This window comes from Phoca vitulina, unplaced genomic scaffold (assembly GCF_004348235.1).
Source record: "Phoca vitulina isolate PV1807 unplaced genomic scaffold, GSC_HSeal_1.0 scaffold30, whole genome shotgun sequence".
Taxonomy (NCBI): domain Eukaryota; kingdom Metazoa; phylum Chordata; class Mammalia; order Carnivora; family Phocidae; genus Phoca; species Phoca vitulina.
This window is the reverse complement of record NW_022589733.1, coordinates 16,544,538-16,565,294: the sequence shown is the minus strand read 5'-3', so window position 1 is coordinate 16,565,294 and position 20,757 is coordinate 16,544,538. Positions and strand designations below refer to the sequence as shown.

Below are 20,757 nucleotides of genomic sequence, written 5' to 3'. Positions count from 1 at the left end.
ATCCATGATCACTCAGTGCTCCATGCAGTACGTTCCCTCCTTAATACCCATCACTGGGTTAACCAATCCCCCCTCCCCTCTAAAACCCTGTCTGTTTCTCAGAGTCATGGTTCATCTCTCCCTCCAATTCCCCTCCTTCTCCTAATGTCCTCCATGCTATTCCTTGACTTTCTCTGCTTGACTTACTTCACTTAGCATAATCTCGTCCCATCCATGTTGATGTAAAAGTTGGGTATTCAACCTTTCTGATGGCAGATAATGTATTTAGCATGGTCAAGTCTGCTGTTGTAGTTCTCTATTGAATTCTTCAGTTCATTTGATGTATTTTTCACCTCTAGGATTTGTTTTTTATGGTTTTGTTTATTGTTTTTTGTTTAGTTTTCTTCTGTGTTCTTGTAGTTCACTAAACTCCTTTAAGAGGATTATTCTGAATTTTTTGATAGTTCAATTTCTTTAGTGTCATTTATTGGAGCTTTATTAGTTTCCCCTGGTGGTGTCATATTTACATTTTTTTTTGTGATCCTTGGTTCCTTATGTTGGTATCTGCACATTTGAGTAAAGGGTCTTGTCTTCCAGACTTTACCGGACTACTTGACTTGATTTTCTGCATGCATCAGTTTGTAACATCCTTGAACAGGGGGCACTTTCTTCATTTTTCTGCTTAGGTGGGGTCCTGCACAGGCTGGGCAGGTTCTTGTTTGGAAGTTGAATGAGGCAGAACTATGTACCAAGTTGTCTACTCATGTGCTGCTGTAATTGGCGTTGCAAGATGGACAACAGAGTCCAAGGAGTTCTGATTAGGGTTCCTGGTCATGTCAGTCTGGAGGCTGTATTCAGTTTGGGCTGGTCTATATATTCCCTTGCCTGGTCACACTGCAGACCAGGCCTCAGGGCCTCTTGTGGAGGGAATCCAGACAGACCTGCATACTCAGGTGCCTGGACAGATGGCTACAGTCTTGGCTCCATAAATACACAACTGCTGGTCCTGTCCTCTGTTCAAGTACCATTGTAATTAGGGTTGCATTAGCTTCACGAATGCAAGGGGAGAGGCAGGGAGCCACAGAACAGGTCTCAAGGCTGCCTAGCTCCCCAAATAAGAGTCTTATCAGACAGACCAGTGCATCAAACTCTCTGGCTAGATGGGCAGAGCCACTGGCTGGGCTCTCTGAATGCTGCTATGCCAAGACATTTTCAAGGTATCAGAACAGGCTTCCTGGTTGGGAGGGTCCAGAACTACACTCAGCCTTGGTCTGGGCTATGAATTAGCTGCTCACTGGGCCAAGGAGACCAGACTCAGGGTCCAGCAAGGCTCTCCATCTGCAGTCCCAAATCAGGCTTACTTGCCTCATTCCCTGGTCAAACTGCCCCCTGTCTTGGCTGTGCCGATGAGTGAGGCTGCTCTTTAGGACTTCTACCTGGGCACTGCAGGTAGGAACTCAGTGGTCCAAGATCTGAATGCTGGTTGTTGCAAGACCTGCAGATTCCCCCATGATCTCCTTGAGGTGAGACCAAAGTGGAAACTCCCCAAAAGTGACCCACAATGCAGGGGGAGCTTGATGGCCATCATGGGCTCTCTCTTCGCCCTGGAGGGCTATAGGCTTAGGGGAGACCTCCCACTGTGGTACCCTGCCAGCGTGGGATGGGGTAATATGTATCTGCTTCTCTTACCCTTCTGTCTCCAGGTCTGTGGTGCAGAGATACTTCAGCCTCACCTTCATTCTAGGATTTTTTCAGTGATGTCATGAATAGTTTTCAGTTCTTGGGCAGGGGAGCAAAGTCAGGATCTACCTATGTCACCTTCCTGGTGATATCACTCCTAGCCCATAATAACCTATGCAGCCATTTCTGCTCTTTAAGTCTTATTTCTTCCTGCCATTTTCCATCCTCTGTGGCTGGGGGTTTCCCGTTGGCAGTAAAATCTTCTCATCCTTCATGTCTCCTATTACAAGGTTTAGTAAAGATGGATGGCCCACCCACACCTGTTGGAAATTTCTGTATTCTTTCCTTCTTCGAGACCTGGTGCCAGTAAGCAAGTGTAACTTCACAGTGAAGTTTTAATCTTCCAAAGAAAGCTACAAGGGAAGCTTGAGGAGTGAATAGGCCCTGAAAAATCATTCAGGAGGCAGGTTGTGGATCTGGGATATGAAGAAGAAAACCTTGTTTCCTTCGTCTTGAGTATATTAAACCCACCTTGGGTCAGGGCAGTTAGGGTTCTTTTTCCTTCTGTTTCTTCTGTTCTGTATCGTGCTTTTAAAACCTTCATCCATCAGGTCTTTACTCACATGTGAGTCCTTACGTTACCATTTAACCTAAAATGGCACCTTCTAGTCACCCTGGATCTAATCACTCGGTATATACTTTTCCATAAACATAATCTGTAATACTTGTTTCCATAATTAGTTTGCTTATTTATTGTCTGAACCTCCTCTAGAATTTAAGTTCCACGATGGCAAGTATTATCTCTTTGTTCACTGCAAAATTCCCTGTGCTTCAAAAGATTCTTGGCAGAATAAATGAACTAGGAAAGAGGGTTAAGTATGCTTTAGAGAGCAGGGTGTCTGAAACTGTGGTTCCTGCATGGTGTCAGCATGAACTGGGATCCCCAGTATTACATCATTGTTAGAAATGCAAAGCCTTACCCATACCTTGAGTCACGAACTCTGGGGGTGAAGTCCAGCACTGCATTTTAATAGACCCTCCAGGTACTGGTGGTGCATGCTCAAACTTGAGAGCCACTGGCTGAGCTGTGCTTCTCAATCTTCATTATATATATTAGTCACTTGGGATATCTTATTAGAATGCATTCTTGTTCAGGGGTGTGAGGTGAAGTCAGAGAGCCTACATTTATACTGTCCAGTAACTTGCTATGAATATTCATAGTCATCCAAAGAGCTTTAAAATGTACTGATGCTGGTCCCACCCTTACACATTCTGATTTAATTGGTCTGGAGTACAGCTGGACAGGATCTTTGTAAAAGCTCCTCTGGCAATTCTAATGTTCAGTCAAGGCTGAGAACTGCCTTCAAGGGCACACGCATCCTCGGAATACCACTGTCTGTGTGGACAAGTGAGGCACTGCAGTTCCTGGTCAGAGCATGCATATAGTTTAGATACCATGAGATATAAGGCCTGGTTATTCCATGAGAACACTCAGAAAATAAAGTCTGCAGGGAGACAAATCAAGGAGAAGCTATAAGCAGTGGTGGAAACCAAACCCATCAGCCCACTTACTGACCTAGATGTGCAATCAATGCAGATCCAATGAGTACAAGGATGATGATGTCCTAGGGATGAAAAAACGTTCCAGGGATTATATTAGCTGGCCAGGTTAATTAAAAATCACTCTAATAATTAGTTTTGTGTGTTTAGTTTCTTTGTTATTAGCTTAGATGCTTTTCATAGAAGGCACAAACCTCTTCTGGCTTCTCTGTCCCTCCTCTGAACTAGGGTTCTAAAAAAAAAAAAAAAAAAATGCATCATGCATTCAGGAGGTTGTCTACATTTAAAATAAATCGTGCTTTAGCATACACAGCCCTCAGTATGTTGGGTTATACCTTGAGACGAAGAGACATAAAAGTGGTGTTTTGTCTTTTGTTCCTATTACCATGCCCAAGGGGATTTCTTTAAGAGGTTGATATTAGGATGTTTCGAGAATGCTGTCCAAAATGAACAATGATAAAGTATCTTTCTTCATAAGATTTTAAAAGAGGAATGTGAAAGAAGACGTCATTAGTGTAACAAACAAGACATAGAAAGTGGGTTGTAACCCCGAATCACTCACTCGTTCTGATGTCTCAGGCGCAGCTTTGCTTTCTAAATTCTCCATCATTCCAGGCTACATCAAGGGTCATCAGGATTGAACAGGAAAGTTCTGGGAGGCATAACTGTACCCCTTTTCTGGAAAAGATCCCCCACCCCAATCAAGGAGGCCAGGACTACGTTAAAGGATACTGTCCACCTTGATCATAATTGATTGTTTCCAAATGTTGATACCATGTAAACCTGGCCAATTCTCCCTCCAAAAATTGGAGTACGGGGATGTAGAGTCTTGTGGATAATGGCACTTAAATGGCATCAGTCTGGAGCAGTGCTCTGCAATAGAACAGCCACATGTGGATACTGAGTATATGAAATGTGGCTAGAGTGAGAAACTGAATTTTTAGTTTTACTTAAAGTAGCAATTAAATATACAGTCTATTGTTTTGGACAGCATACCTCTAGAGTCCAATTGTATGGTCTTTGGGTTCTTCAAAACTGTTGCATCAATTTTATGAGCTACCTCAGGGCTTTTTGATGATCCCCCAATGTATTTCAACTAGCCAAAGGAGCCTTAATTAAGAGATTACATTAATTAAAAGCTTCAATACTGTTCTTTTGTGGAGGGAGGTCCATCCATCACATTAAAACCATACAGATGTGAAGATTCTAGACCTCTTTTTGTCCATGGGTATGCCCCCACAGTAGGAATTGAAGGTGGAATAACTCATTCATGCCCCTCTGATACCCTAAGCAATCTATCTTATCAGGTCAGAGTGACTTGTATAGGAGGTCACTCCGACAAAGTCTCAATTTTACATTCATGGACAGTGTGTGAGTAACCTTGAGCCACTTCTCCCCACCATGAGTTTTGGTTACCCCAATCATAAGACTAAGGGGGACTTTGCAACTGTTATCACATACAATCTTCCTAACAAGCTTGTAAAGTAGGTGTCCTGATGTCACTGTCCTTGCCCTTATTGTCACCATCACGGCATCCTTGCTATTCCTTTGCATATGGGGACACCAAGGATCAGAGAGATGAAGCCAGTTGACTCAGATCCCACTGTTAAGAAGCAGAGGAGGCAGAATTCACAACCAAGATTCGACACTTAGTAGAGAAGAACATCTGTATCTGCTTTAAAATTTTATGGAGACAGATGAAATACCATATGTTTGATACTTTGGAGAAAAAATGTGAGGCAAATAAAGTTTGCATTTTAAGAGGAGAAGGGCAAGAGTGTCATTCTTTTTTGGATCTGGATTTTGAGGTGTGTTCTTGAAAGTTTTATGCTTGGATGATACCTACAGTATAAAATTAGACTAAAAATTATGGGGAAATCTAGAGAACATGCATTAAGTATAAGCCACATTACTGTTCTATGTTTAATTATAGCCAATCCTTTTGTTATCTAGCACGTTCTATTGTACTAAATACGTACCCCAGTGTGTTTAATACTAAATTTTAGTTTTGATATGAAGTTTGATACAAAAAGGTTAAATGACTTATGCAAGATCACCGAAGTTGGCCAAACCAAAATACACACCTCAGAGCTGCCTGACTCTAGAGCTCAAGTTCTCAGTTATGATTTCCTTCTTTCTTATTATGATTCTGTAATAAAATTTCACCATAATGATTTTGTTGGTACTGTATATAGCATCCACATTGGGGATATCATAGTACTTCTGGCAGGGGGTCAATGTGAGGGTGGATACCAGCCTCTCCTAGATACTTCTCCTCTGACATTAACATGGAAATGCCATGGCTTTTCTTAAACGGGGCAGATACCTGCCATCACATTCTTATTAGTTCATATCTGGTTGATAGAATGCACCTCATTCATTGTGGTACTACGTAACCAAGCTCAAAACCAGAAAGAGTAGAACCTGTTGCATGCATGAATTATTCTGGTTCCTAATATTGCTAATAGTAAGCACCTATAGACTGTTGATCAGCCTTTGTCTTACCTCCTAGAAGGCATAATTTATATAATGCAAGAGGATGAATGTGAGGTTAACAAGTATTGCATTTTCTCAAAAGTTACAGTAACCTATTACAGAAATACTGTCACTTGAGGACTGTGGCTAAGAGTGAGCCTGTATTTGGACCAAAATGAGATCCCCTCTAGAAGGTTCTGATACATCAGGGGCTGTGTGGGAAGTTTTAGAACAGGCAAAGCCAGGTAAGCATATGTGAAATCCATGTGGAGGAGGCATGTGAGGTAGTTAGGTCAAGAACACCTGAAGTTGTGCTCAGCAAGTGCCTATCTATCTTGAAGATGGTTAGTCACCCAATACGGAAGTGGCATTTCAGAGTTTCTAGGTTAATGTTGACTTTAATTGGTAGTCCAGTGCTGGGGTTATCAGTCTGGCTTTGAGTCTCACTCATCAGGGACTGTTGGACTGGAGAGTTTCTAGCAATAGTAACAGCTGGGGACACATGACTCCTTGGTTTATAACTAACTCCCAAGAGAGAGAAGCAGTCACAGGTAGGGTGACCAGAAATGTGGAAGAACTCAGATCATAGCATATTGGCAAGAATTGGAGGGCACTGAGAGGATTAGCGAGGAGGAGAGATGCTGATGGATAGAAAAAAATGTTCAGCTTGATACAAGATTTGCTTGATACAAGACTTAATGGGAAAAGGGGATTAAATGGAGATTTTACCTAGACTGAAAGTGATATGAGGACAAGGAACCATGTTTTTGCCATAATCTCCATGTGTGGCATTATGCCAATCATATCATCCAGTGTCAACGACCGTTGACATGAAGTAATAAAGTGACCGTTAGGCAAGGGACTTTATAGGAATCAGAATTGTCTGATAACCAACCCCAGAAGCCCTTATGTCACTAGGTATTTATTATCAGTGAACATACAAGACCTATTTCCTAATCCAAGGGAAATGACTAAGGAGAACATGATTGTGTTGAAAGAAAAGAGGGCAGTAAGTTCTGCTAAAGGTTAAGAGGGAGAAATCCCAGGGAAGATTTCCCGGAAAAGCTGGGTAGAAAGCAGGGTTTCTATTGATGGATAAGAATTAAACTGACAGAATCAAGGACTTCCCATAAATGGTGGAGAAAGCACAATGTGGATAAAACCATAAGGACTCAAGAAGGTGGAGAGCAAACTAGGTGTTTTGTTTATATAAACAAAAGTGAGTTATAAAGATACTAGACATCTTCAAATGCGAGGCTAAGGATGTACAGCCTCCAAATCAATGTGGTGGGGAGCCTTTGAAGGTTGAATAGGGCAATGCCTTACAAATAGCTTTTTGGGAAAAATAGCCTGGAAGCCTGGAGGAACATGGACTGATCGCATGGTACAGAGTTAGAAGGCAGAGAAACTACACAGAGATGTCTTATTCTGAGTTTGCTATTCTTCTGCTGGAAAAAAAACCCATCAGCTTCCAATGAACTGCTTTTTATTATGACACAAAAGCCATAAAGGTAGTGATGTATATAAAAGCAGTGCAGGATGTTTTTAGTGGCTTTATGAAATAAAAACAGCAGTAGATAGTTAAAATTGGAATGCCCTGCATCAGGTTATAACCATCTGAGTTTGGGAACTTGCAACAGCAATGCAATCATATTTTTATAGCTCTAACGTGGTCTTTTCACTCAAATAACTGAACTATGAGTGGGGGAGAAGGGAAAACCCAGCAAATCAATGCTGTTAAAGAGCAAAGGTGGAGATTTTTTTTGAATTTCAATGGTCATATCAGTTACCAGTTTGATAAAATAATCATTGTTTCCCCAAATCAGAAATGTGTATACTGGGAGATCAAGTTCCCTAACAAAATAATATAATTGGTACAAAGTTATCATACCAGGCACTTTGATATCTGTGACTTCATTGTGCACCTATCACAATTCTGAGAAGGATGGTTTTCACAAATTCAAAGAAGTAGATGCTGAGGTTAAGAAGAGCTAAGAAATTTGCCTGCAGTTTAGACAGGGTATCCCTGGATGTATTCCAAGATGGGTCCTAAACCTCATGTCTCCCAGTGCCATGTGAAAATTTTCATACACTTTGCTCATCGGTGAAGATTCATTATGTTCCTGAAGCTGCCACTGAGGGTGTCAGGCTGTAATGTTTCCTTTGTTCACCCGTGGCTGGGACAAATCCTGCTCAGTCCTTTTAAAAAAGAACCCTTCTTATTCATTAGCAAAGTTAACTGTCTACAGATTATACAATCAACTGAAGAGTGGTTTGCTCAAGACAAATGATTAGCTTGGTGCAGTATGTTCTTATGGCAGCAGAAATGTTGGTAGTAATGGATATTACGTGGCACGATCTGTATCATAAAGATTTGCCCCCTATTCCACCCTAGCTTGGGGCGAGTAAAATGGTATGCCAACTTTAAAAAAAATCATTGTAAGGAATCAAGGATAGATGAGGTATTTGAATATTTAAGACACTTCTACAACTAATTTGTTTTACCCTCACGGCCCAAGGCAGAACCTGAGGCCTGGAGTGGTCATGTCATTGTACATAAAAGGCAGCTCACATACTGAAAACTAGGTCAGGATAATGGTTACACCTATACTCGAATGGCCTCATTCAACCCCTGCTGTATAAGCTCTTCTATTTGCACAGATATATACAAGAAAGGTTTTGACTCAGTAGCATTCAGTTCTGTGGAGGAGAAACATGCTGATCTCTCTTAATAGGTTATGTTAATAAGGAAAATAATGTATTTTACATCAATCACCATTTTGGAGTACCTTCAGGAAGCAAAGAGGGAAATGGAGAGTCTAGGCTCCATGGTCAGCCAGGGTTTTCCTCTTGCCTCCTTGATTTACTGTTTGAATAATAATTGCATCTACTTAAAAAAGCACCGTGAGAATAGAATGACATGATGTGTGTGAGCTGCTAAGCTCTATGCTTGGTGCCTACCACAAGTTCAAATCATGGTAGATAAAATAGTAAGAACAACAATGTACTATGTATTGAATACTTATTCAGTCCTCAATACAGCCCCTTGAGGTGCGTATTATCATCTCTCATGTAAAGATGAACTAATGGAGGCATGGAGAGGTCTCACAGCCATTAAGTGGTAGATCCAGCAGAGTGACTCCATGGCCTATGATCTTTACTATGCTATGTGGCACCTCTAGTAGTTTTATAAAAGACCACTAATAGAGTACATAGTGGGAGAGGAAGTGCCCAGTTCAACACTGAGAGTCTAAATCTTTATGCCATTGGAATCCAAGCCAGGGAATGCTTTGGGGTATAGAGCAGGGACCACATCCCATTTTAAGCATGGTTCATGAAAGATACAGGATTTAAGATGGGTACAGATGGACAGACAGGAAAACACTCAGGTAACATGACTATAAAAAGAACAATTTCAACTCTATTACACAGGACTACTCAACAGCTATCTATAACATCTCACTCATTAGGTTGTGGCCAACCGTACTTCCCAGGAACTATGCAGCATGATCTGTAGGTTTCAGATAGACTTGCGTCAGATTCAGCTCTGCCACTTCTCTGTCAGAGTTTGTCAGTCAGTACATGGGGTTATCACACTCCACAGCATTGCCTGGATTCTCAATGAGATGCCCTCAATAACATGCCAACATGGGGACTGCCTATAGTAGGGTTTCGGTGAGTATTGGCTGACAGAAAAGGTCTTTGCCTTGGGTTCTGGGGCCTGAGTTTACCCAGCCAAGATTGTCTGTCCATGATGCATGCCACTATCAACCATGATTTGGAATTCTTGGTCTGCACAGCTTTGAAATATCTAGACCCATGTTAAGTTCATCTAGAAAACACATCATAAGTTACCTTTTTCTCTGTTTTGCTGACATTCTTACAATTTCTATCATGAAAGAATGTGTTGATTATTTCTGAAGGGCACATTTCCATGAGAACAACCTTTAGGTGCCTTTGGAAAGGCTCTAATATACCACTTCTCACCTGCACATGTGACATGAGCCTCCTAAGGAGGATTGCTAGATTAAAATACCTTAAATGCCTATGTAACTGGGCATCTTGCATTTTAAGTATAAAGAACATTTTGGATATACTTACACTACAATATTTTGTTTATACTTCTAAAATTTGTTGTTTATCTGAAATGCAAATTTAACTGGGTATCATATTTTTTATGTGCTATGTCTGTTAACCTTACTCTTAAGGTTCAGGGAGCGCACTAGTGGTGGAATATCAGTTTTGGAATCAGATCTGGGAATTCAAATCCTCATTCAGTCATTTACCGGCTGTATAACCTTTTCCCTCTGAAGTAAAAAGTCCTTATACTTACAAAGGTAATTATAGATGAAGACAGTCAGTCACTGAAAAGGTAGAGTGAAATAACAGAGGCCAATATGATTAGTATACTTCCCAGAGCATAACAGAAATACCCCATGTGTTAACTTTCTGTGCCGTTAAAGCACTTTATAAACAGTACTATCCCCTGAAACTGTACAGACTGATTATTACTATTTTTTCTCCAAGGCTATCCAGTGGGAAGGTGGTAAATTTGGGCTCATAGCTCAAGTGTCCAAAATTCCACTCCAGGACTTTCTCTCATGTCCCACTCTCTCTGGAAGCCTCTCTCAAATGACTGTTGTCCCCAATCAACAGAAAATTCAAAATGAAATTTATGCCCAATGTTTGCAATGTGGTCCACTGCCATGGCTTAAAGTAGGGTGATTAAGAGCAGGATTCATCAGGAAAGCATTTTTATCTTTTATGATTCTGTTTCTAAAGATAAAAATTTGATTTTAGGTGCAGGAATGAGGTGGTATAGGGTAGTGGAGCCAGGATCAGTCTCACCCAGCACATGTGATGTACAAGAGCACCAGTCACTGCATATGAACCATGGACACTCTCATGTTTGTTATTCAATGTATGAACTCAAGGTACCTGTTATGCCCATTTACAAAGGAGTGTATTGAGGCTTGGTGGAGTTATAGAATCTTTCTCCCAGTCACACATCTTTTAAGTGGTGGAGCTGGGCTTCAACCCCAAGCCTGACTCACACCAAAAGCCATTTTTTTTTTTTAACACTGCCCAAGGCAACTTCTGCTTTTCCCGAACAATGACAAAGAAACAAAGCATCTGGTTGATGAACCAAGACATGCCTCTTCTGTCTCCCTCTTTCCCCTCACCCCCTGAAAGGGGAGACAGAGGTAAGGTCTTGTAGAATTTCAACAGTTCCATTAGGGACAGTAGCCAGGAATGCTTCACAGCTGGACATACAATACTCTAAGTGCTCAGAATTTCATTTCCTCAGCCACAAAAGACATTCATTGCCACTGCGGCCCCACTATAGCTCGTGCCTTGTTCTAAGCCTGAGAAAATCCCTTAGGATCTTACTTTGCAGGGAGAAGAGCCATGCCACACCCTGGAGGTACTAATGATGGAAAGCAGCAGATCTGAGAGTTGCCAGTCTCATTTATCACCATGGTATGGTCTGGAGATAGAAAGCTGGACAGGTAAATCATCAGTCATCAGCATGACCAGCTAATGGCTACCTGGTGTTACATGACCTAACGCACTGTCAGAGCACAGCATGTTCGGATACAGTCACAGCAACAGAAGAAAGAGCACTTCTCGCAGTCTGAGAGTTAAGGTCCTGGGTGTACCCGTTAAGTGTGCCTAGATGATTACTGTCATTGTTATTATCGTTGTGAACACTTATCCATTAAACAGCAAGTTCCAGGCACTCGAGAACTACTTAAACGTAAAATGTAGCCCTGTCCCTCGTCCTCCTCCAAATTTGGCAAGAGACAGACTCTCAGACAGTATGAGAAGCACTGAGAGAGAACACAGGGCACACAGAAAAGACCTCTAAGTTGAATCTTAAAGAATAAGAAACAATGTTTTAGGTGGAGATACTGGAGACCATGTTCTGCAGAAAGAGAATACTTGCAGAGAGTGATGTCATTAAGATGGTGACATAGGTTGTTCCCAACTGTGGTCCCCCTCATAAGACAACTATCCATGGGCAAGACCCCACTATTAAGATCTTAAAACAAAGGATAAGGCTGCAGCATCCCCCTGCACCACAGAAACCTAGACAGAGAAGAGGCTACACTGACAGCACTGTCCCTCCCCCCCAGGCAGGTGCAGCACTCCATCGAGGGGGCCCCTCTGAGCCTACAGCACCTCCAGTGGCATGAGAGAGGCCCAAGGTGGACATCCAACACTCCTAGCATTGTGGGTTGCTTCTCCTGAAGCCCACTGGGGCCTCGCTTCCTATGAACTGTGGTGGAGTCTGCAGGACTTGAACATTGGGGATCAGAGCAATGGAAAAGAAGGGTGGGCTTACAGAAACCATGGTCAGACCTTGGCATACCAAGTCCTCACTGCAGTGGCCCAATCAGACCAGAGAACTCAGCAAGCCATGGGTCTGCCAGATTCAGGACTGCAAATAACAAGCCATACTGGCCTTGAAGCTAGTTCAGCCATTCTGCCTGGACAGGGAGACTAATTCATAGCCCCACCTACTTGTGGGTATAGATCCCCTACTTGCCTGACCAGGAAGCCTCTGCCCATATGCAGAGCCAAGCCAGTGGCCCCAAATGACCAAGTTTGGTGCATAGTTATGCCCGATTTGGTCCCCAAAGAGCCCTGCCAGTCCATGGGCCTGGTCTGAGGCTCCACCTGGGCAGTGAACTAATTTATAGCCTGTCCCACAGTTCAATACTCCCTCCAGCCTTCCTGATCAGGAGGCCTAATCAGAGTTCCAGGGAATCCATGAAGCCCATCCAGCAACTCTGATTATAATGCCACTTGAATATAGAGTCCAGCTGTTAGTCAAAGCTGTCCGGTCAGGGAACTTGGTGCATATTTCTCCCTAATTTGGTCCCCAAGTAAGAGTTTGGGTTGCTTTTACAACAACTAATTTGAAGCACCAACAGTGCAGAATACAGCATTCGACCTGCCTAAACAGTAAACCTAACCAGAGCATAAGGGAAGCTGTATAGCTCAGCCTCAGCTCTCGATACAGTAGCACTTGAGCAGAGAACATATTCAGTGGTTGCCCCTAGCTGCAGAGCAAAGCCACCGGCCCATTATGACCAGGGAATTAGGTGCACAGTCCTGCCTGACACAAGCTGTGCTAACCTTAGTGCCTATTCTGCTGCCCTGTCCCAGCATGCTCCTCCTGAGTATAATACCCAATCCTGCTCATCTAGAAAGCCTGACAGGAGAATCTAGGCAACTGTGGAATCCATGCAGTAGCTGCATTAGGACAGGGAATGAAGCCAACAGTCCTATTTAAATGTTCTTAGACAGTAGCACCCCCACCTCAACCTCAGAACTTGAGCAGTGCCTTGCCCAAAAAGATCCTGATGGCAACCCTACTACTCAAGGATGCTACCAGCTGACATGTCCAGAACCCCAAGCTGAGGTGACTAATGAAGGACTAGCTCTGCTAAAGCAAACTTATGAATTTAGGAAGGGAAGACCACTTCCTCAAATGAGCAGATACCAATGTAGGGAATCAAGGACCATGAAGTCAGGTTACCATGACGCCACCAAAGGAAATTAATGAAGCTACAATAACTGACCCTAAAAAAAAGAAGCTCTACGAACTGTTACACAAATAATTCAAAATAATCCTCTTAAAGAAATTAGGAAAACAGTGCATGAACAAGAAGCTCAACAAAGACAAACCATTAGGAAAAAAACAAACAAATCCTAGAGCTGCAGAATGCAATGACTGAACTCAAGAATTCAATAGTTTCAATATCAGACTTAACCCTACAGAGTAAAGAATCAGAGATCTAGAAGACAGGCCATTTGAAGTTATCCAGAGGAGCAAAAGGAAAAAAGGGGGAGGAAAAAAAAAAAGTGTTAGAGAAGAAGAAAACCTACAGGGCTTACAACATAAAAAGAAACAAGATACACATTATGAGAATCCCAGAAGTTAAATAAAAAGAGAAATGAACAGAATATATGTTTAAAGCAATCATGACTAAAAATTTCCAAAGCATGGGGAGAGAAGTGGACATGCAGATTGATGAGGCCCAAAGGATCCCAAATAGGTTGAATCTGAATAGAGCAACACTGAGACACACTATAATTGTCGAAAGTCGAATTTTGAAAGCCACAAAAAAAAAAGTTAGATATAAGGAAACCTCATAATATTATATTTCTCAATGGAAACTTTTCATGCCAGATGACAATGGGATGACATAGTCAAAATATTGAAAGAAAAAAGGTTTTCGACGAAGAATTACCTGGCAAAGCTGTCCTTCAGAAATGGAGGACAGACAACTTCCGAACAAACAAAAGCTGAGGGAGTTCATCATCACTTGACTGGCCTTAAAAGAAATGCTGAAAGGAGTTCTTTGAGTGGAAGTAAAAGGATGCTAAATAACATAGTGTAAAACTCACTGGTAATGGTAAATATATAAGCAAAGTCAGATTTTTTTATGATAATGTTGGTGTGTAATTCAGTTTAAAAGTTGAAAAAATATATTAAAAATAACTAACTACAACAATCTGTTACTGGGTATACAATATAAAAATATGTTAATTGTAGTATCAGTAAAATTAAATATGTGGTGGGGGAGTGAAAGTAAGTTTCAGAACAAGTTGTCAGTTTAAAATGGAGTGTTTAAGCTATCTTATATATGCCTCATAACCACAAAGTAAAAATCTGTGGTAGTTATACAAAAGATCATGATAACGAAGGGAAAGCATACCAATTACAAAATGTCATCGAATCACAAAAGGAAACAGCAGGATAAGCAACAAGGGAAAATGATCTAGAAACAGTCAGAAAACGTTTAACAAAATGTCAGTAGTAAGTCCTTACATATGAATTACTTTAAACATAAATGGCTTAAATTTTCCAGTCAAAAGACACAGAATGGTTGAATGAATTAAAAGTCAAGATGCAATGATACGCTGCCAACACGAGATTTACTTTAGCTTTAAAGACACACAAACAGTGAAGGAACCAAAAAGATAATTCAAGCAAAGTGTAACCAAAAAACAAAAATCAGAAATGGCTCTCCGTGTATCAGACAAAATACACTTTAGGCTAAAAGTGGTAAAAAGAGACAAAGTGGGTCACTATTTAATGATAAAGGTGTCGATCCTTTAAAAATACTCACAATTGTTTTACCTTTATGCACCTAACACTGAAGCATCAAAAAAATATAAAGTACTACTAAAATTAGATGAAAGAAACAGGAATACAATAGTTTGATATGTTAATATCCTACTCTTAAAAATGTATAAATCGTCTAGAAAAAAAAAATCAGTAAGGAAACAATCACACTATAGACAGATTTCTATGTGACTGTTAGGTCCCTTTTATCTAACAAGTGCAGAATATACATTCTTAAGCACACACAGCACATTTTCTAGGGTAGATCTTATGTTAGGCTACAAAACAAGTCTTAGCAAATTGAAGACAATAGAAATCATACCAAGTATCTTCTCTGAACACAATGGCATGAAACTATAATCAGTAAAAACTGAAAAATTTATAGATACATGGCAATCAAACAATACTCTTTCTGAGACAACACATCAAAGATTTAAAAAGAGAAATTAAGAAGTATTTTAAGACAAATGAAAATAGGAATGCAACATAACAAAACTTATGGGATACAGCAAAACCAGTTCTAAACAAGACATTTTTAGCTATAAATGCTAATGTCAAATAAAGAGACCTCAAATAAACAACCTAACTTTATATGTATGTGCAAGAACTAGAAAAGAACAAAGTAAGTCGAAGCAGAAGGAAAAAAAGGTTACAGAAGAAATAAATGAAATAGAGAACAGGAAAACAAAAGAAGAAACTAACAAAACTAAGAGTTGGTTCTTTGAAAAGAGAAGCAAAATTGACAATTCTTTAGGTAGGCTTAGCAAGGAAAACAAATGAGGACCCAAATCAACAAGAAATTGTAAATGAAAAGATGAGACATTACAACTGATCCCTCAGTAGTTCTTATGATGCTTTGTGTTTCTATGAACATCTATCAAAGTAGACATCCTAGAAAAAAATGGATCAATGCCTAGAAATAACATAATGAAATGAATCAGAAAGAAATAGCAAAACTTAAAAGCCAATTAGTAGCAAGGAGATTGGATCAGTGATTTAAAAAAAATCTTAGCAAAAGTCCAGGACTAAATGGCTTCACTGGTGAATTAAAGATAATTAATGCCAAACTCTCCCAAAAAATTGAAGAGGAAGTAACGTTCCCACACTTAATTTACAAGGCCAGCAGTACCTTGATACCAAAGACAGATGAGGACACTACAATAAAAGAAAATTAAGCAAAATATTTCTCATGACTAGAGATGCAAAAATTCTCAAGAAAATACTAGTGAACTGGAAGCAGACAGCGACGGCGCCCCCAATGAGGCTGCTGTTTATCAGAAGGAAAGATTTGTGTCGTCTGCCTTCAGAAACAATCTATCTGCATGTTCTAAAGTTTTGTTATTCAGAAAATGTCATTTATTTGGAGCAAGATGGCAGAGGAGTAGGAGACCTACATTTTATCTGGTCCTAGGAATTCAGCTAGATAGCTATCAAACTATTCTGAACACCTACAAACTCTACAGGAGATTGAAGAAAAGAATAGCAGCAACTCTCTGAATAGAAAAGCGACCACTTTCTGGAAGGTAGGACATTTGGAGAAGTGAATCTGAGGCGATATTCAGGAAGACAGACCGCAGGGGAGGGAGCCTCCATCAGCTGCTACCAGCAAGTGATAGAGAGCAGAGCACAAAATCGGAACTTTGAGAAGTCTGCTCCGCTGAGGGACGTCACTCCAATGGCTAAGCAGGGGGTGGAACCCTCGCTGGGACACTGTGGTCTCAGGACCCTCGGGGTCACAGAAAGACCGGGGGTGCCTGAGTGTGGCAGAGCTCCCGGGTATCAGAGCAGGGAAGCCGGCTGCAAAGACGGAGCCAAGGAGCAGGCTTTCAGCTCAGGTTGCCATAAACCGTGATCCACGGTACAGTCGGGCCACTGCTCTTCCAGCAGGGACCCAACAAGTGGCAGATCCGGGGAGACTCCCCTTCTTTCCCTGTGAGGAGCGCCACAGGAGCGCACCGCAGGAATCTGCTGGGTTTAGAGACTTCAAACAGGGTCGTCTGCCAGAGATAGATATGCTCAGTGACAAGCCAAGTGAGCACAGAGTGCAGCCAGAGACCAGGAAGACAGGAGTGATTGACTGCTTTTCTCTGGGGGCTCACTGATGAGTGGGACCCTGAGGGGGCTCTGCCGGGACCAGAGATTGGGAGGCTGCCATTTTCACTCTCGTCCTCCAAAGCTGTACGGAAAGCTTGCAGGGAACAAAAGCTACTGAGAGCAAACCTGAGCAGATTACTTAGCCCGGTCCCTGGCAAGGGCAGGGCAATTCCGCCTCCGGCAAAGACATTTGGGAATCACTGCAACATGCCTCTCCCCCAGAAGATCAGCAAGAACATCCAGCCAAGACCAAGTTTACTGATCAATGAGAACTGCAAAACCCCAGTCCTAGGGGAATACAGCACATAGAATTCATGGCTTTTTCCCCATGATTCTTTAGTCTTTCAAAGTTAATTTTTTAAATTTTCTTTATTTTTTTCTATTTTTTTAGTTGAATTTTTTTTTTCCTTTTTCAACCAATATCTTATCAATTCCTTTTTTAAAATCTTTTTTACTTTTTCATTTTTACAGTCATATCTCTTCATTGTATTAACCTTATTTTTTTTGTGTGTATATAATATATTGTATATATTATATGTATATATACAATATATATTGTATATATATAATGTATATATTATATATATTATATATAAGTTTTTCTTTATTTAAAATTTTGGGATACAGTTTCTTCTAACAGACCAAAATATATGCTAAATCTAGTGTATGACGTTGTCCTAGTCTCCCGCCAGATCACATTCTCCTTTTAAAAAATTTTTTTTCAGTCTCTTTTCAACCAACTTCTTGTCCAATTCCTTTTTTAAAATCCTTTTTAATTTTCATCTTTACAGTCATATTCCATCCCTTCATCATGTTTACCCTTATTTTTGTGTATATATAATTTTTTCTTTCTTTAAAATTTTGGGGGACAATTTCTTCTAACAGACCAAGATACACCCAGACTCTAGTGTGTGGCTCTGTTATATTCACCAGCCTGATCATATTCTTTTTTTTTTTTCTTTCTTTCTTTTCCCCCCTGGTTTTGGGTCTCTTCTGATATGTTTAGTGTATATTTTTCTGGGGTCATTGTTACTCTTTTATCATATTTTTTTAGAATTTTGTTCTCTCATCTCTTCTCCTCTGGACAAAATGACAAGATGGACAAAATCACCTCAAAAAAAGAACAAGAGGCAGTACCCACTGCCAGGGACCTAATCAATATAGACATTAGTAAGATGTCAGAACTAGAGTTCAGAATGACAGTTATAAAGATACTAGCTGGGCTTGAAAAAAGTATAGAAGATACTAGAGAATCCCTTTCTGGAAAAATAACTAAAATCTAACCAATTTGAAATAAAAAAGCCTACTAATGAGGTGAAATAAAAAATGGAGGCTCTAACTGCTAGGATAAATGAGGCAGAAGAGAGAATTAGGGATATAGAAGACCAAATGATGGAGAATAAAGAAGCTGAAAAAAGAGGGATAAACAACTACTGGATCAGGAGGGCAGAATTCGAGAGATAAGCCATACCATAAGACAAAACGACATTAGAATAATTGGGATCCCAGAAGAAGAACGGGGCGGGGGGGGGGGGGCAGAAGGTATACTGGAGCAAATTATACCAGAGAACTCCCCTATTTTGGGGAAGGAAACAGGCATCAAAATCCAGGAGGCACAGAGAACTCCCCCTCAAAATAAAAAATAGGTCAACACCCCAACATCTAATAGTAAAACTCACAAGTCTCAGACACAAAGAGAAAATCCTGAAAGCGGCTCAGGGCAAGAGGTCTGTAACCTACAATGGTAGAAACATTAGATTGGCAGAAGACCTATCCACAGAGACCTGGCCGACCAGAAAGGCCTGGCATGATATATTCAGAGCACTAAATGACAAAAATATGCAGCCAAGAATACTATATCCAGCTAGGCTGTCACTGAAAATAGAAGGAGAGATAAAAAGCTTCCAGGACAAACAAAAAGATTTTGTGAACACCAAACCAGCCCTACAAGAAATATTGAAAGGGGTCCTCTAAGCAAAGAGAGAACCTAAAAGTAACATAGACCAGAAAGGGACAGAGACAATATACAGTAACAGTCACCTTACAGGCAATACAATGGCACTAAATTTGTATCTTTCAGTAGTTACCCTGAATGTAAATGGGCTAAATGCCCCAATCAAAAGACACAGGGTATCAGATTGGATAAAAAAAACAAGACCCATCGATATGCTGTCTGCAAGAAACTCATTTTAGACCCAAAGTCACCTCCAGATTTAAAGTGAGGGGGTGGAAAACCATTTACCATGCTAACGGACATCAAAAGAAAGCTGGGGTGGCAATCCTTGTATCAGACAAATTAGATTTTAAGCCAAAGACTGTAATTAGAGATGAGGAAGGACACTACATCATACTTAAAGGGTCTATCCAACAAGAAGAGCTAACAATTTTAAATATGTATGCCCCTAACATGGGAGCAGCCAATTAATAACAAAATCAAAGAAACACATTGACAACAATACAATAATAGTAGGGGACTTTAACACACCCCTCATTCAAATGGACAGATCATCTAAGCAAAAGATCAACAAGGAAATAAAGACTTTAAATGACACACTGGACCAGATGGACTTCACAGATATATTCAGAACATTCCATCCCAAAGCAACAGAATACACATTCTTCTCTAGTGTACATGGAACACTCTCCACAATAGGACACATCCTGGGTCACAAATCAGGTCTCAACCAGTACCAAAGACTGGGATCATTCTCTGCATATTTTTGGACCACATTGCTTTGAAACTAGAACTCAATCACAAGAGGAAAGTTGGAAAGAACTCAAATACATGGAAGCTAAAAAGCATCCCACTAAAGAATGAATGGGTCAACCAGGAAATTAAAGAAGAATTAAAAAAATTCATGGAAACCAATGAAAATGAAAACACAACTCTTCAAAATCTTTGGGATGCAGCAAAGGCAGTCCTAAGAGGAAAGTATATAGCAATACAAGCCTTTCTCAAGAAACAAGAAAGGTCTCAAATACACAACCTAAACCTACACCTAAAGGAGCTCTAGAAAGAAAAGCAAATAAAGCCTAAACCCAGCAGGAGAAGAGAAATAGTAAAGATCAGAGCAGAAATCAATGAAATAGAAACCAAAAGAACAGTAGAACAGATCAACAAAACTAGGAGCTGGTTCTTTGAAAGAATTAATAAGATCGATAAATCCCTGGCCAGACTTATCAAAAAGAAAAGAGAAATGACCCAAATCAATAAAATCACGGATGAAAGAGATCACAGCCAACACCAAAGAAATACAAACAATTATAAGAACATATTATGAGCAACTATATGCCAGCAAATTAGATAATCTGGAAGAAATGGATGCATTCCTAGAGATGTATAAACTTATCAAAACTGAACCAGGAAGACATAGAAAACCTGAACAGACCTATAACCACTAAGGAAATTGAAGCAGTCATCAAAAATCTCCCAACAAACAAGAGCCCAGGGCCAGATGGCTTCCCAGGGGAATTCTACCAAACACTTAAAGAAGAATTAATATCTATTCTTCTGAAGCTGATTCAAAAAATAGAAATGGAAAGACAACTCCCAAATTCATTTTATGAGGCCAGCATTACCTTGATCCCAAAACCAGATGAAGACCCCATCAAAAAGGAGAATTACAGACTAATATCCCTGATGAACATGGATGCAAAATTTCTCACCAAAATACTAGCCAATAGGATCTAACAGTACATTAAAAGGATTATTCACCACAACCAACTGGGATTTATTCCTGGGCTGCAAGGTTGGTTCAACATCCGCAAATCAATCAGTGTGATACAATACATTAATAAAAGAAAGAACAAGAACCATATGATCCTCTCAA

At 40.4% G+C, this 20,757-nt stretch overlaps 1 long non-coding RNA gene across 1 annotated transcript in view; it reads right to left on the bottom strand.

The window, feature by feature from the left end:
• Positions 1 to 467: 467 nt before the first annotated feature.
• The window catches only part of LOC116644774, a 108,787-nt gene continuing 88,497 nt past the window's right edge, over positions 468 to 20,757 (bottom strand). The window contains exon 3 of the long non-coding RNA XR_004301817.1: positions 468 to 4,092. This is a non-coding gene — a long non-coding RNA (uncharacterized LOC116644774). The remainder of the gene's footprint in view (positions 4,093 to 20,757) is intronic.